The 13,644-nt window shown below is 28.3% G+C and overlaps 1 long non-coding RNA gene across 1 annotated transcript in view; it reads left to right on the forward strand.

The window, feature by feature from the left end:
- Positions 1–1,090: 1,090 nt before the first annotated feature.
- Positions 1,091–13,644, forward strand: part of LOC148872479 (uncharacterized) — a 34,848-nt gene continuing 22,294 nt past the window's right edge. The window contains exon 1 of the long non-coding RNA XR_016107878.1: positions 1,091–1,252. This is a non-coding gene — a long non-coding RNA (uncharacterized LOC148872479). The remainder of the gene's footprint in view (positions 1,253–13,644) is intronic.

The raw sequence follows: 13,644 nt of genomic DNA on the forward strand, positions 1-13,644 counted from the left end.
AAAGGGGTCCATCTGTGACATGGGATTGGCATCTAAGCTCTGGGTCTAGTCCAACAAAAATTAAGGTCCGAGTCTAGTCCAATTAGGGGTAGCCACGAGAATTATAAGCACTGTTCAGTTATTGTAGTCACGACCAGTAAGCTTTGCGATCACTCTATAATTATTTTTCATATTATAATAATTTATCTTTTATTTTCCAATATAAATTAATTAATAATTTTTCTGAACATGTAATAATTTATCAATATTTTGTTTTCAAAAATTTTCTGAACTAAGAATAAGTTATACTTTATTTTACAATAAAAATTGATCAAAATTCTTTAGCTTTTAATATTTCTAATATAAATTAATCAATGATTTCCGGAAAATGTAATACTTTATCAAGAATTTTCTGAAAATGAAATAATATTTTTTTCAACAATTATTGCAATAATTTTAAATATTTTTTGTCAATTCAATTATTGATATTTTAATTTTCAATATAAATTATTCAATAAATTTGTTCACAAATTAGTTTAATTTTATTTTCAAAAATTAATAACTTTCAATAAATTATTAACTTTTCATAGTTAACCAATATTATTTTACTGAAAATTAATCTTTTTGGTAAATTACAAAATTTTTATTAATTAATATTTTTGGCAAATGAATTTTACAAAATTACCAAAACCAATCTACAAACATTAGTTACCAATTTTACCAAAAATAGTATATCTAAATTAATTACGAAATTGAACAGAAATAGTTTACCACAATTACTTACCAAAATTATCAAAACTAATTTGTCCAAATTCACCAACATTAATTTTGTAAGTTAATAAAAATGTGTTATACTAAATTTCTCTAAAATTACCATAATTGATAAAATAATAATTGTACAAAATTATCAAATTTATTGGTAATAAGATCTTGAACCCATTCCCCTTCCGTTACTTCTAACCCGTTCAAAAACACCGACCATTAAGGACCAAAATTTTGAATCTCTCATTTCAAGTGTATTTAGTTTGTTATTTAGTTCCATTTTCTTAGCACCTATTCATTGTAAACAGACAACAAATATTATATATGAAGTAAATAGACAGACCTCACTGTTTGGATCTCTCTCTCTCTCTCTCTCTCTCTCTCTCTCCCTCTCTCTCTCTCTCTCTCTCCAAGACTGAATTGAGGCATGCGTCAAGCCTAAACACCAAAGGTAGAGGAATCATTGAAATTTTTCACGACTGAACTCCCCTCTCATATTCGTTCATTGTAGGTAAGGCCAAAGACTATGGACCCATCCCATTTTTCTTTTCCAACTACATTTCATTGTTCTATTGTTACTATTTTTCCTTTTTAAGATTTATTTATATGTATGAATTGCAAATTTTATAATGAATATTTTAATGTGCTTTTGTTATTATTCTAAACTAATATATCATTTGCAACTCTACATCTAGACTTTTTTGTTATAAATTTAGATAATTCATTATTCATGTCATGAATATGAAGCAATTAATCTTCTTAATGCAATTTAAGATATATTTGGTTTGATAGGAAATAAGAAGGAAACAGAAAGCTGAGAGTCATTATAGGCATTCAATCACTAGAGAGAGGTAAAGAAAAACAAAAGCCGATGTATGGATTTTTAATAATAAGTGTGTCATTCTCAATATAGATCTTTGTTCCCCATCCCCAAACACACATAATCATCATGGTACCACACAAATAAATTTATCTATATATCTATTTATCCAAAACTTATGATACCTAAAAGACATTGTATTGGACAGGCTTCTACCAATCAAGTTATCCCCTTTAAGTTTAATCCACATTAGACTCCAAATCCTCATTGTATTTTTTTTTCATTTTTTCATTTTAATATTTTTAATTCCCTAATTAATTATGTTATCTCATTGAATCACTCCTAAAACCTGCCATTTCCTAAAATTCCTCTTAAACTATCTCCTCCATGTAATTTTTCCCAAAGCATCTCTTAAATACTATCTCACATCCCCAATGGACTATCTAACCCTTTCTCTCTCTCTCCACCTTCTGAATACATTGTATAAATTAAACTTTAAAAATTTAAATAAGATAAATCATAAAAGTAAAGTAATAAAAATTAATACATTGAGGGTTGTGATTCAAAATTTTAGCCCACAACTAATGTAGTGGTAATGTAGTTAAATTTCTCAACAAAATAGTCCACTAGGCACAAATGTTCTTTGCATTTTGGCCAACTCCATTGGCAATAAGATAAGAATTGTGAGATTTCATACTTTTTAGTCCCAAACTCTTTGAGAATAAAGCTAGAACTTTATATATCACTCCATTTTTATTGCCACTAGTGTAACTACTGTACGTCCTATTCATATCAAATGGTGTAGGTCATTTAATACCTCATAAAAACATCATGAAAATTCCCCATCCCTACTTAGACAGACCTAATATAAAAATTATCATCTATTTATATGAAAATTCCCCATCCCCGCTTATCGTCTCATTACACACACACACACACACTAAGGAAGTATATCTTTTTTTCTCATTTTAAAAATTTTTTATTTTATTTTATTCCATGCCATTTTTCCAAACAACTAATGGATAAAGAAAGGGAGATTTGTTTTTCTGATCTCTAACGATACAACACCACTATCCCTATTTTCTCTTAAATTATCTCTTATTCTAGTTTATTTATGAAATTATCTCTATTCCCTATTTATCCTCTCCCCCACCCTTCTTTATAGATTTTTCATTAGACATTTTTACCCTTTTAGCTAAGCAAACAATGGGTATAAAAGGGGCATATATGTCCTTTACTCTCACTTCAGACATTGCCCACTTATAACTATTAAAAAATTAATACCGTGTTGAAACCATGAATTATAACTGTTCAGAAACTACCCACTTAATACCTTAATTAATTTTTGGATAAATGAATTACAAAAAGTGGCCATAAATTATAAATAGTTTTGTCTTAGAGATACTGCCACGTGCTGTATCATGCCCATATCGTTGAGTATCGGTGCGTTTCGGCACCGTATCGGTCGATACGCTACCGATCGACTGATATAGTACAATTTTACTATGGTGGAATCGCAAATAAATCTCCCTTCGAAAGAGGGCTTTTAAACCCATTTCAGAAGCCCTCTTTCTTTCCCAAACCCTTCAAAAAGGTTTTTAGCCTTTCTAAATACTCAAATCTTGTAAAAATTTGTCAAAGGATCTATAAATTTGTAAGATTTAATAAGTTTTTCAAGGTTGTGAAAAAAGGAGTGAAAATAAATATATTTTTTCAAATTTCTTTTACATTTTAAGCCAATGTTAGAAAAGATAAGGAGAAAGAAAGTGGTTTGCCCCTGTCCCTTCGGTTGGGGGGCTTCGCCCTCCAGCCCCCAATCCCTTTTTTCAATGTAGCCCAATTTATTTTTTTTAGTTAAGGGGGTCCCGCTCCACTTCGCTCACTCGCCTCCGCTTCGACAAGACCCCCCATTTTTACAACTGTTATGCATTTTTATTTTTCTTATTATAAAAGATTTTTATTAAAGACCTCCTTGTGTTCGAAGAGGCTTACGCCTCTTGCATTTTGAACTATGCTTCATGTCTCTAGGTAGTGGAATGCCCCCATGTTTTAAAACATTGATATTTATTTTTTTTTTAATTTTTAGAATAAAATATGCAAAATAATTATTTCACCTATTATGTCTATAAATCCATTCATTTTTTTGTTACATCTTTACTTTTCTTAATTTTAATTTAATTTTTATAATAAAACATGCAAAATAATTATTTGAATAAAAATAAATAATTGTTTAGTTTTTAAAAAAAATAGAATAAAACATGAAAAAAAATTACTTGATCTATAATGTCCACAATTAGATAGTATGTTTTCTTCCCGACTTCCCATTTATTGATTATAATATGTTTTTTTTTTTCAAAAAAACCCACTAAAACATGTTATTTTTATGCGTAAACATGTAATTGGACACACAATGCATATATATATATATATATATATATATATGGGAGCTATAAGCTTTTTTTTTTTAATTTCGTAACTAACTTAGAAACATTATTCTGGGTAAATTTGGTAACTAAAGTTTGTAGATTAGTTCTAGTAATTCTGCAAAATTAATTTATCAAAAATTTAATTAATAAAAAATTGCAATTTACCAAAAAGATTAATTTTGGTAAATTAATATTGGTTAACTATGACAATTTATTGAAAATTATTAATTTTATCAATTTAATAAAAATTATTTTCTGTAAATTAATATTGATTAATTATGACAAATTAATAATTTATCAAAAATTAAAAGATAATTAGTTTTTTGACTAATTAACTTTTCTGTTCAACTTCTCTTCTTCAACTCCTTCACTCTTCCTTCTCTCTTCAAGAAACTATTTTCTTTCATATTTTTTTTTAATTCAACAGATTCCTACTTAAACAAAAGATAAATTATTTCATTGACAAAATAATATTGATAAATTAATACATCTTCAGAAAAAATATTAATGAATTTATATCAGAAAAAAGAAGATAAGTTATTGTATTTTAAAAAAAGAATTATATAAAATTGTTGAATTTTTTAAAATTATTGGTTAATTTATATTATAAGAAAGAATATAATTAATTTTGATTAATTTATGATTCATTTTTAACGAAATAAAAGTAATTTATTAAATTTCCATTAAATTGTTGAAAGTTAGTATACTTTCAAAAAGTTAATTATTACATATTCATAACATTATTGAATTAGTTAAATCGGAAAATAAAAGATAATTAATTTGTTGATTATTTTTTATTGATAAATAAAAGATAAATTATCAAACTTTCAAAAAATTTGAAAATGATTACATATATAGAAAATTAATTAACTAAAATAATAAGATAAATTATTAAATTATTGAAGCATGCAAATAACATCGATATTGAGGCAAAAGTGGAAAGCCTGAGACCCATTCTCCTGCCCACACAAACTCTACCCACAACACACTAACCCCCTAGATTGGGTAGAAGATCCCCCCCAATTCCAATAGTACTGGCATAAAGGCGTGAATGGTAATAGCGTCGTCAGTTGTGATTTTTGATGCGGTAGTGGAGAGGGTCAGTTGCGTGACACTGTTAGTTAATAGGTGGTCGTATTGACAGTTTCGCAGTGGCATTGTCTAGGCCTCTAGGAGTGTTCAACCGAACCGTGGGCCTTTTTTGGGAATCAAACCAATAATATTGGTTTTTGGAAAACCGGTAATTGGAATTGAACTGAAGTTAGTCGGTTAACCGGTTGACTGGTTTCAGTTTCCAGTTTCGTTTCATGAGAAATAAAAGGAAGGGCATGTGACAAGGACATGGGTTGGTAGAGTGATAGTGGAAGGACATAGGAGTAGGATAGACATAAAAACCTCAAGGATTGGGATATTGGCATGTTGCCATTAACAAATCGGGGATGTGCAAAAAGTTAGAAATAAGATGCTACATTTATCAAAATTAAAATAATAATAATAATAATAATAAAATAAAGTGTTATGATTTTACGAGATCCTTCGTACTCTCTCATCGAGATTAGGATTTTTAGCCATCAGGGCGAGGATGGAGCAGTGAATTTGAAATTAGGATTGGGTATGGGGCAATCAAAACACCAACCTGCCTCACCCATTGCCATTCCTAGTTGTACTATAGATAAATCAAAATACAACGTTCCAAGTAAAAGGGTCCATCTACAAATCTTACCCAATCTTTTTGTGTTACATCCATTGCTTGCCCAACTATTTGAAGTTACTTCTATTTGGACATTAAAATTGTATATTGGCTTTAGATTGGATGGTCAGTCCATTTGATCTAGGAATTTTTTATGCTTGGGTTTGGTTTTGGATCTTAAAATCGTATGTGGGTTTTAGACTAGACAGTTAGACCATTTGACCCATGAATGCTCATGGATCTGGGTTTGGTTTTGATCCTTAAAACCATATGTAGGCTTTGGATTGGATGATCGGATCGTTTGACCCAGGATTCGATCATGGCTCTGGGTTTGGTTTTGGACCTTAAAAGCATTTATAGGCTTTAAACTAGATGGTTGGACCGTTCGACCCAAGAATCGATCATGGCTATAGGTCTAGCTTTGGATCTTAAAATTGTATGTGGGCTTCAAAAACTATCCCTATTTACATCTTCTTAATTATGATAATGTTTAAATCAATAGAATTATGTTTTTATAAAAATATAATTTTTATAAGCAAATCAGTTTTATAAAATTATATTTCTTATCACAAAAGGGGTCCATCTGTGACTTGGGATTGGCGTCTAAGCTCTGGGTTTAGTCCAACAAAAATTAAGGTCCAAGTCTAGTCCAATTAGGGGTAGCCACGAGAATTATAAGCACTGTTCAGTTATTGTAGTCACGGCCAATAAGCTTTGTGATCACTCTATAATTATTTTTCATATTATAATAATTTATCTTTTATTTTCCAATATAAATTAATTAATAATTTTTCTGAACATGTAATAATTTATCAATATTTTGTTTTCAATAATTTTCTGAAATAATAATAACTTATCCTTTATTTTCCAATAAAAATTGATCAAAATTCTTTAGCTTTTAATATTTATAATATAAATTAATCAATTATTTCCTAAAAATGTAATACTTTATCAAGATTTTTCTGAAAATGAAATAATTTTTTTCAACAATTATTTCAATATTTTTCTAAAAATGTAATAATTTTAAATATTTTTTGTCAATTCAATTACTGATATTTTATTTTTCAAATTAAATTATTCAATAAATTGGTTGACAAATTAATTATATTTTATTTTCAAATATTAATAACTTTTGATAAATTGTTAACTTTTCATAGTTAACCAATATTAATTTACTGAAAATTAATCTTTTTGGTAAATTACAAAATTTGTATTAATTAATTTTTTTGGCAAATGAATTTTACAAAATTACCAAAACCAATCTACAAACATTAGTTACCAAATTTACCAAAAATAGTATATCTAAATTAATTATGAAATTGAACAGAAATAGTTTACCACAATTACTTACCAAAATAATCAAAACTAATTGCAAAAATTCACCAATATTAATTTTGTAAGCTAACAAAATTGTATTATACTAAGTTTCTCTAAAATTACCATAATTGATAAAATAATAATTTTACAAAATTATCAAATCTATTGGTAATAAGATCTTGAACCCATTCCCCTTCCGTTACTTCTAACTCATTCAAAAACACCGACCATTAAGGACCAAAATTTTGAATCTCTCATTTCAAATGTATTCAGTTTGTTATTTAGTTCCGTTTTCTCAGCACCTATCCATTGTAAACAATCAATAAATATTATATATGAAGTAAATAGACAGACCTCACTTTTTGGATCTCTCTCTCTCTCTCTCTCTCTCCAAGACTCAAATGAGGCATGCGTCAAGCATTAACACCAAAGGTAGGGAATCATTGAAATTTCTCACCATGACTGAACTCTCTTCTCTCATGTTCGTTCATTGTTGGTAAGGCCAAAGACTTTGGACCCATCCCATTTTTCTTTTCCAACAACATTTCATTGTTCTATTATTACTATTTTTCCTTTTTAAGATTCATTTATATGTATGAATTGCAAATTTTATAATGAATATTTTAATGTGCTTTTGTTATTATTCTAAACTAATATATCATTTGCAATTCTACATCTAGACTTTTTTGTTCTAAACTTAGATAATTCATTATTCATGTCATGAATATGAAGCAATTAATCTTCTTGATGCAATTTAAGATATATTTGGTTTAATAGGAAATAAGAAGGAAACAAAAAGCTGAGAGTCATTATAGGCATTCAATCACTAGAGAGAGGTAAAGAAAAACCAAAGCCGATGTATGGATTTTTAATAATAAGTGTCATTCTCAATATAGATCTTTGTTCCCCATCCCCAAACACATATAATCATCATGGTACCATACAAAAATAAATTTATTTATATATCTATTTATCCAAAAGTTATGATACCTGAAAGACATTGTATTGGACATGCTTCGACCAATCAAGTTATCCCCTTTAAGTTTAATCCACATTAGACTCCAAATCCTCATTGTATTTTTTTTCATTTTTTCATTTTAATATTTTTAATTCCCTAATTAATTATGTCATCTCATTGAATCACTCCTAAAACCTACCCTTTCCTAAAATTCCTCTTAAACTATCGCCTCCACATAATTTTTCCTAAAGAATCTATTAAATACTACCTCACATCCCCAATGGACTATCTAACCCTTTCTCTCTCTCTCCACCTTCTGAATACATTGTATAAATTAAACTTTAAAAATTTAAATAAGATAAATCATAAAAGTAAAGTAATAAAAATTAATACATTGAGCGTTGTGATTCAAAGTTTTATCCCACAACTAATGTAGTGGTAATGTAGTTAAATTTCTCAACAAAGTAGTCCACTAGGCACAAATGTTCTTTGCATTTTGGCCAACTCCATTGGCAATAAGATAAGAATTGTGAAATTTCATACTTTTTAGTCCCAAACTCTTTGAGAATAAAGCTAGAACTTTATATATCACTCCATTTTTATTGCCACTAGTGTAACTATTGTACGCCTTATTCATATCAAATGGTGTAGGTCATTTAATACCTCATAAAAACATCATGAAAATTCCTCATCCCTACTTAGACAGACCTAATATAAAAATTATCATCTCATTATATGAAAATTCCCCATCCCCGCTTATCGTCTCATTACACACACACATACACACACACTAAGGAAGTCTATCTTTTTTTCTCATTTTTAAAATTTTTTATTTTATTTTATTCCATGCCATTTTCCCAAACAACTAATGGATAAAGAAAGGGAGATTGGTTTTTCTGATCTCTAACCATACAACACCACTATCCCTATTTTCTCTTAAATTATCTCTTATTCTAGTTCATTTACGAAATTATCTCTATTCCCAATTTATCCTCTCCCCCACCCTTCTTTCTAGATTTTTCATTAGACATTTTTACTCTTTTGGCTAAGCAAACAATGGGTATAAAATGGGCATATATGTCCTTTACTCTCACATCAGACATTGCTCACTTATAACTATTTAAAAACTAATACGGTGTTGAAACCATGAATTATAACTGTTCAGAAACTACCCACTTAATACCTTAATTAATTTTTGGATAAATGAATTATAAAAAGTGGCCATAAATTATAAATAGTTTTGTCTTAGAGATACTGCCACGTGCTGTATCATGCCCATATCACTTAGTATCGATGCGTTTCGGCATCGTATCGGTCGATACGCTACTGATCGACCGATACAGTACGATTTTACTGTGGCGGAATCGCAAATAAAACTCCCTTCGAAAGAGGGCTTTTAAACCCATTTCAGAAGCCCTCTTTCTTTCCCAAACCCTTCAAAAAGCTTTTTAGCCTTTTAAATACTCAAATCTTGTAAAAAATTGTCAAATGATCTATAAATTTGTAAGATTTAATAAGTTTTTCAAGGTTGTGAAAAAAGGAGTGAAAATAAATAGGTTTTTTCAAATTTCTTTTACATTTTAGGCCAATGTTAGAAAAGATAAGGAGAAAGAAAGTGGTTTGCCCATGTCCCTTCGGTTGGGGGGCTTCGCCCTCGAGCTCCCAATCCCCCTTTTCGATGTAGCCCAATTTATTTTTTTGAGTTAGGGGGGTCCCGCTCCACTTCGCTCGCTCGCCTCCGCTTCGACAAGACCCCCTGTTTTAACAACTGTTATGCATTTTTATTTTTCTTATTATAAAAAAATTTTATTAAAGACCTCTTTGTGTTCGAAGAGGCTTACACCTCTTGCATTTTGATCTATGCTTCATGCCTCTAGGTAGTGGAACGCCCCCATGTTTTAAAACATTGATATTTATTTATTTATTTATTTAGAATAAAATATGCAAAATAATTATTTCACCTATTATGTCCATAAGTCCATTCATTTTTTTGTTACATCTTTACTTTTCTTAATTTAAATTTAATGTTTAGAATAAAACATGCAAAATAATTATTTGAATAAAAAAATTATGTAGTTTTAAAAAAAATAATAAGACATGAAAAATAATTACTTGATCTATAATGTTCACAATTAGATAGTATGTTTTCGTTCCCGACATCCCATTTATTGATTATAATATTTAGTTACATTAATGTTTATTTATGATTTATTAGAGTATTAATAGCATTTCCATGTGTTTTCATGCGTATATTAATTTTTCGTCCGTATCCATGCGTATCCAAGGTGTATCCCGATGTCTCTTAAATTTGCCTTTCCAATACGCATAGCATTTCAGATACTTGGAACCTTGAACACAACATTAATTATAATAGATTTAATAATATTCAGCAATGAGAATATAAAATATAAGTAAATTAAAATTTTAAATATTATTGAAATAATGAAAATGGATTGAATAACTTAGAGATATTGAATCTTCCAAATAACAAATTTATGTAATAAATTTCAAAAAATAATTTTAAAAGATATTAAAAATAGAATAGTAATTACAATTAATAATGAACTAATAATAGTAATGTTATTTCACTTATATCAATTAATAATTCTGTAAAATAACTTTTATGAATAATAATTATAAAATCTTTAGCAATATCTATTATATATTCATATGTACTAAAAATATTATTTATTGTATTTTCAATAATTATGTATAAATCTATTTTTGTTTTCTTATTTAATAGAAAGTTCTCAATAATTATTGAATACTAAATTGTTGTTATTTATTTATTTTTAACTTTAACTTATTGTACTTATTGGATTTACTGTATCATTGTTAGAAATTTATTTTTAGTAATTATGTATTTTCTTTATAATTAATTAATATTTAATAGATATTAAACTATTATCGAATATTACACTATTTATTATCTAATTTAATACATTTTTAGTATTTATTGTATTGTTGTAATTATTGTATTTAATATATTTTTATTAGTTATTTATTGTATTTTCATTATAAATTTATTTTTACTAACTATGTATTTTATCTACAAATTTTCAATAATTATTGATTATACTACTAATTTATTTGAAATTAAAAGAGTTCACTCGTTAGTTTGATTTGGTTATAATTATTTGGCCAACCAAACTGACTTGGTCGAGCTGGGGAGTTGGTCACTTGAAACGAATCGACCATTAGTGAAACTGGACAACTTGAGTTATATCGATCAATGTTTTAAAAACTGATTCAGAGACTAACCCACTTTTGCCACTGGCTTGCATGTCACAGGTTCAACCATTCAAGTCAAATGGTTCAAACCATTCTATGCCATTAGGGGTGATAATGGGTCGGGCTAGGTTGGGCTGATTTTAGTACTAATGGTAAGTGCATTAACCTAAGCCCAAGCCAAACCCAACCCACACCTCGGGCCTACATTGCAAGCCCAATCTTAGACCTACACATGCCCAGGCTAGGCTTATGGTTATTTTAGACCTAATGAGTAATGAGTTTGGCCTATGACATCAATAATAAAAATCTAATTATTTCATTTTTAAATAAAATAAAATGTAATACATGCAAAAAAATATGGGACAAGTCGAGGTTAAAATGGGCTTGGATAAGCTTTGGGCTTGCACACAAACAAAGACATGGGGTCCATTTAATTCTTAGAGTTCGTTTGGCTTAGCTTACCCGTCCCTTTTCGGGTTGGTTGGTTTCATCGATTTGATGAGTGACCTTAGTTGAAATTAATTACTGTTATTTTTATTACAAAAAATGTGAAAAATAATATATAAAGTATAAAGAATTATTAATTATTTAAAAAGTTAATATATAAAACAATTGTCTAGTATTCTATTATTTACCTTTCACTTAACAAAGTTTGAATTGAAAAATTTTAATAAATACTTAAATACTATAATGAAGTTATGTAATAACTTTAAAATATTTATTAAAGACAAAAAAATAATTATAATATATTTAATAATGTTCAGATTATTAATAATTTTATATTTTTATAAAATTCATAACAAAATTGCATAATTACAATATAAATTATAATTTAGAGATTATTCAATTTCACAACTAAATATTCTTTTACAAATTTCAATAAAATATTATTTAAATTTTAAATAACAAAATATTTTACATAACTAAATTTTCAATATCTAAAATAACAAAGTTATGTATTAAATTTAAAAAATTTCTTAAACAAAAAACTTCAATAAGGAAATCATGGTTTAAATATTATTAAAAAATATAAAAAGTAAATTGAATAACGAAATTATGTAATAGCTTTAAAAAACTTTATCAAAATCACAAAAATAATTATAATAGGTTTAATAATCCTTGATGATAAGAATATAAAATATAAATAATTTAAAATTTTTAAACATTACTGAAATAATGAAAAATAGGTTAAATAATGTGGAGGTATTAAAGCTTCCAAATAACAAAAATATGTAATAATTAAAAAATTATATATAGTTTATTAACTATTAAAAATATTATTTTACTTGTATCAATTAATAATTATAGAAAATCATTTAAAATAACATAAAATGGCTAAGGAGCAATAATTAGATTGACACTCTCAAGTAACAACATTTTCTATTATTTTTTCTTCTTTCCTCTCTCCATTGTTATTTTATTTCATTTCATTTCATTTCATCTTCTCCTCTTTCCCACCCCTTTCATCATCTTCTTCTTATCTCCACCTTAGGTCAGTTAGATAGTTGCAACCGGTCTCTCTATTTTCGTTCTTTTCTTTTTCAATTTCTACATAATAGTTTTCTTTCTTTCCATGTCATATCTTTCCCTTTTCTCCTTTCTTATTTTGTTCATTATCATCCTCTCCTTTTGTTATTGCCATTAGACCTATTAATGGACCGGCTTGGCCGAGCTCGATTTAAGTTAATCTTGGACAAGATTTCAGGCCTACAGGCTCGAGTCTAAAACATTGGGTCTGACCTTTCTTTGGGCCGGGTTCAGGATTTCTCAAAAAAGGATAGCCCGAGCCCAAGCCCGACATGATAATATATTATATAATAAGAATATATTCTATATAATAAACAAATATATATAACATATTTTTTCTTTATTTTTTTCAAGTAATAGTAAAATCTTTCATTGTTTTTTAGGTTTTGAGATCTTTTTATATAAATAAAATAGTTTTTTATTGAATAAAAAAGAAAAAATCTTTTTCTAATTTTTTGTCCAGGCTCGGGCTTCAGGCTTTATATAAGTGCCATGCTCGGGCTCAAGACCTAGGCTTGTGGGTTGAGCCGGGCTTGGGCTCAGGCCTGAGTATATTCTTCTAATATAAAGGCAAAGCCTGGCCCGGACCCAGTCTGACGCGGCCAATGAACAAGTCTAATTGCCATAATCCACTCCATTTCTCTTCTTCATTTACCTTTTCCCCCCTTTCCTTCACTGATCTAAAGAATACAGTAGGCCATGGTGGAATATTAGTGAGCACATAGGAGACATGAAGGAGTTCCCTCAAGAAAGAATGATTTTAGTTTGGTTAAACGATTAAACCGACTGAAATGCATTTAAAATTAGTTTAACGGTTTTATACAAGGTTTTTGAACTGCCGTTATTAACACCTGATTTTTGAACCGACGTTATACATGGTTTTTGAACCAACGCAGCCCACCCCCTGAGCCCTCTGATTCACCTTGAACACCCG

This window comes from Nelumbo lutea, chromosome 2 (assembly GCF_056320005.1).
Source record: "Nelumbo lutea isolate HS-2025 chromosome 2, American lotus-T2T, whole genome shotgun sequence".
Classification (NCBI taxonomy): domain Eukaryota; kingdom Viridiplantae; phylum Streptophyta; class Magnoliopsida; order Proteales; family Nelumbonaceae; genus Nelumbo; species Nelumbo lutea.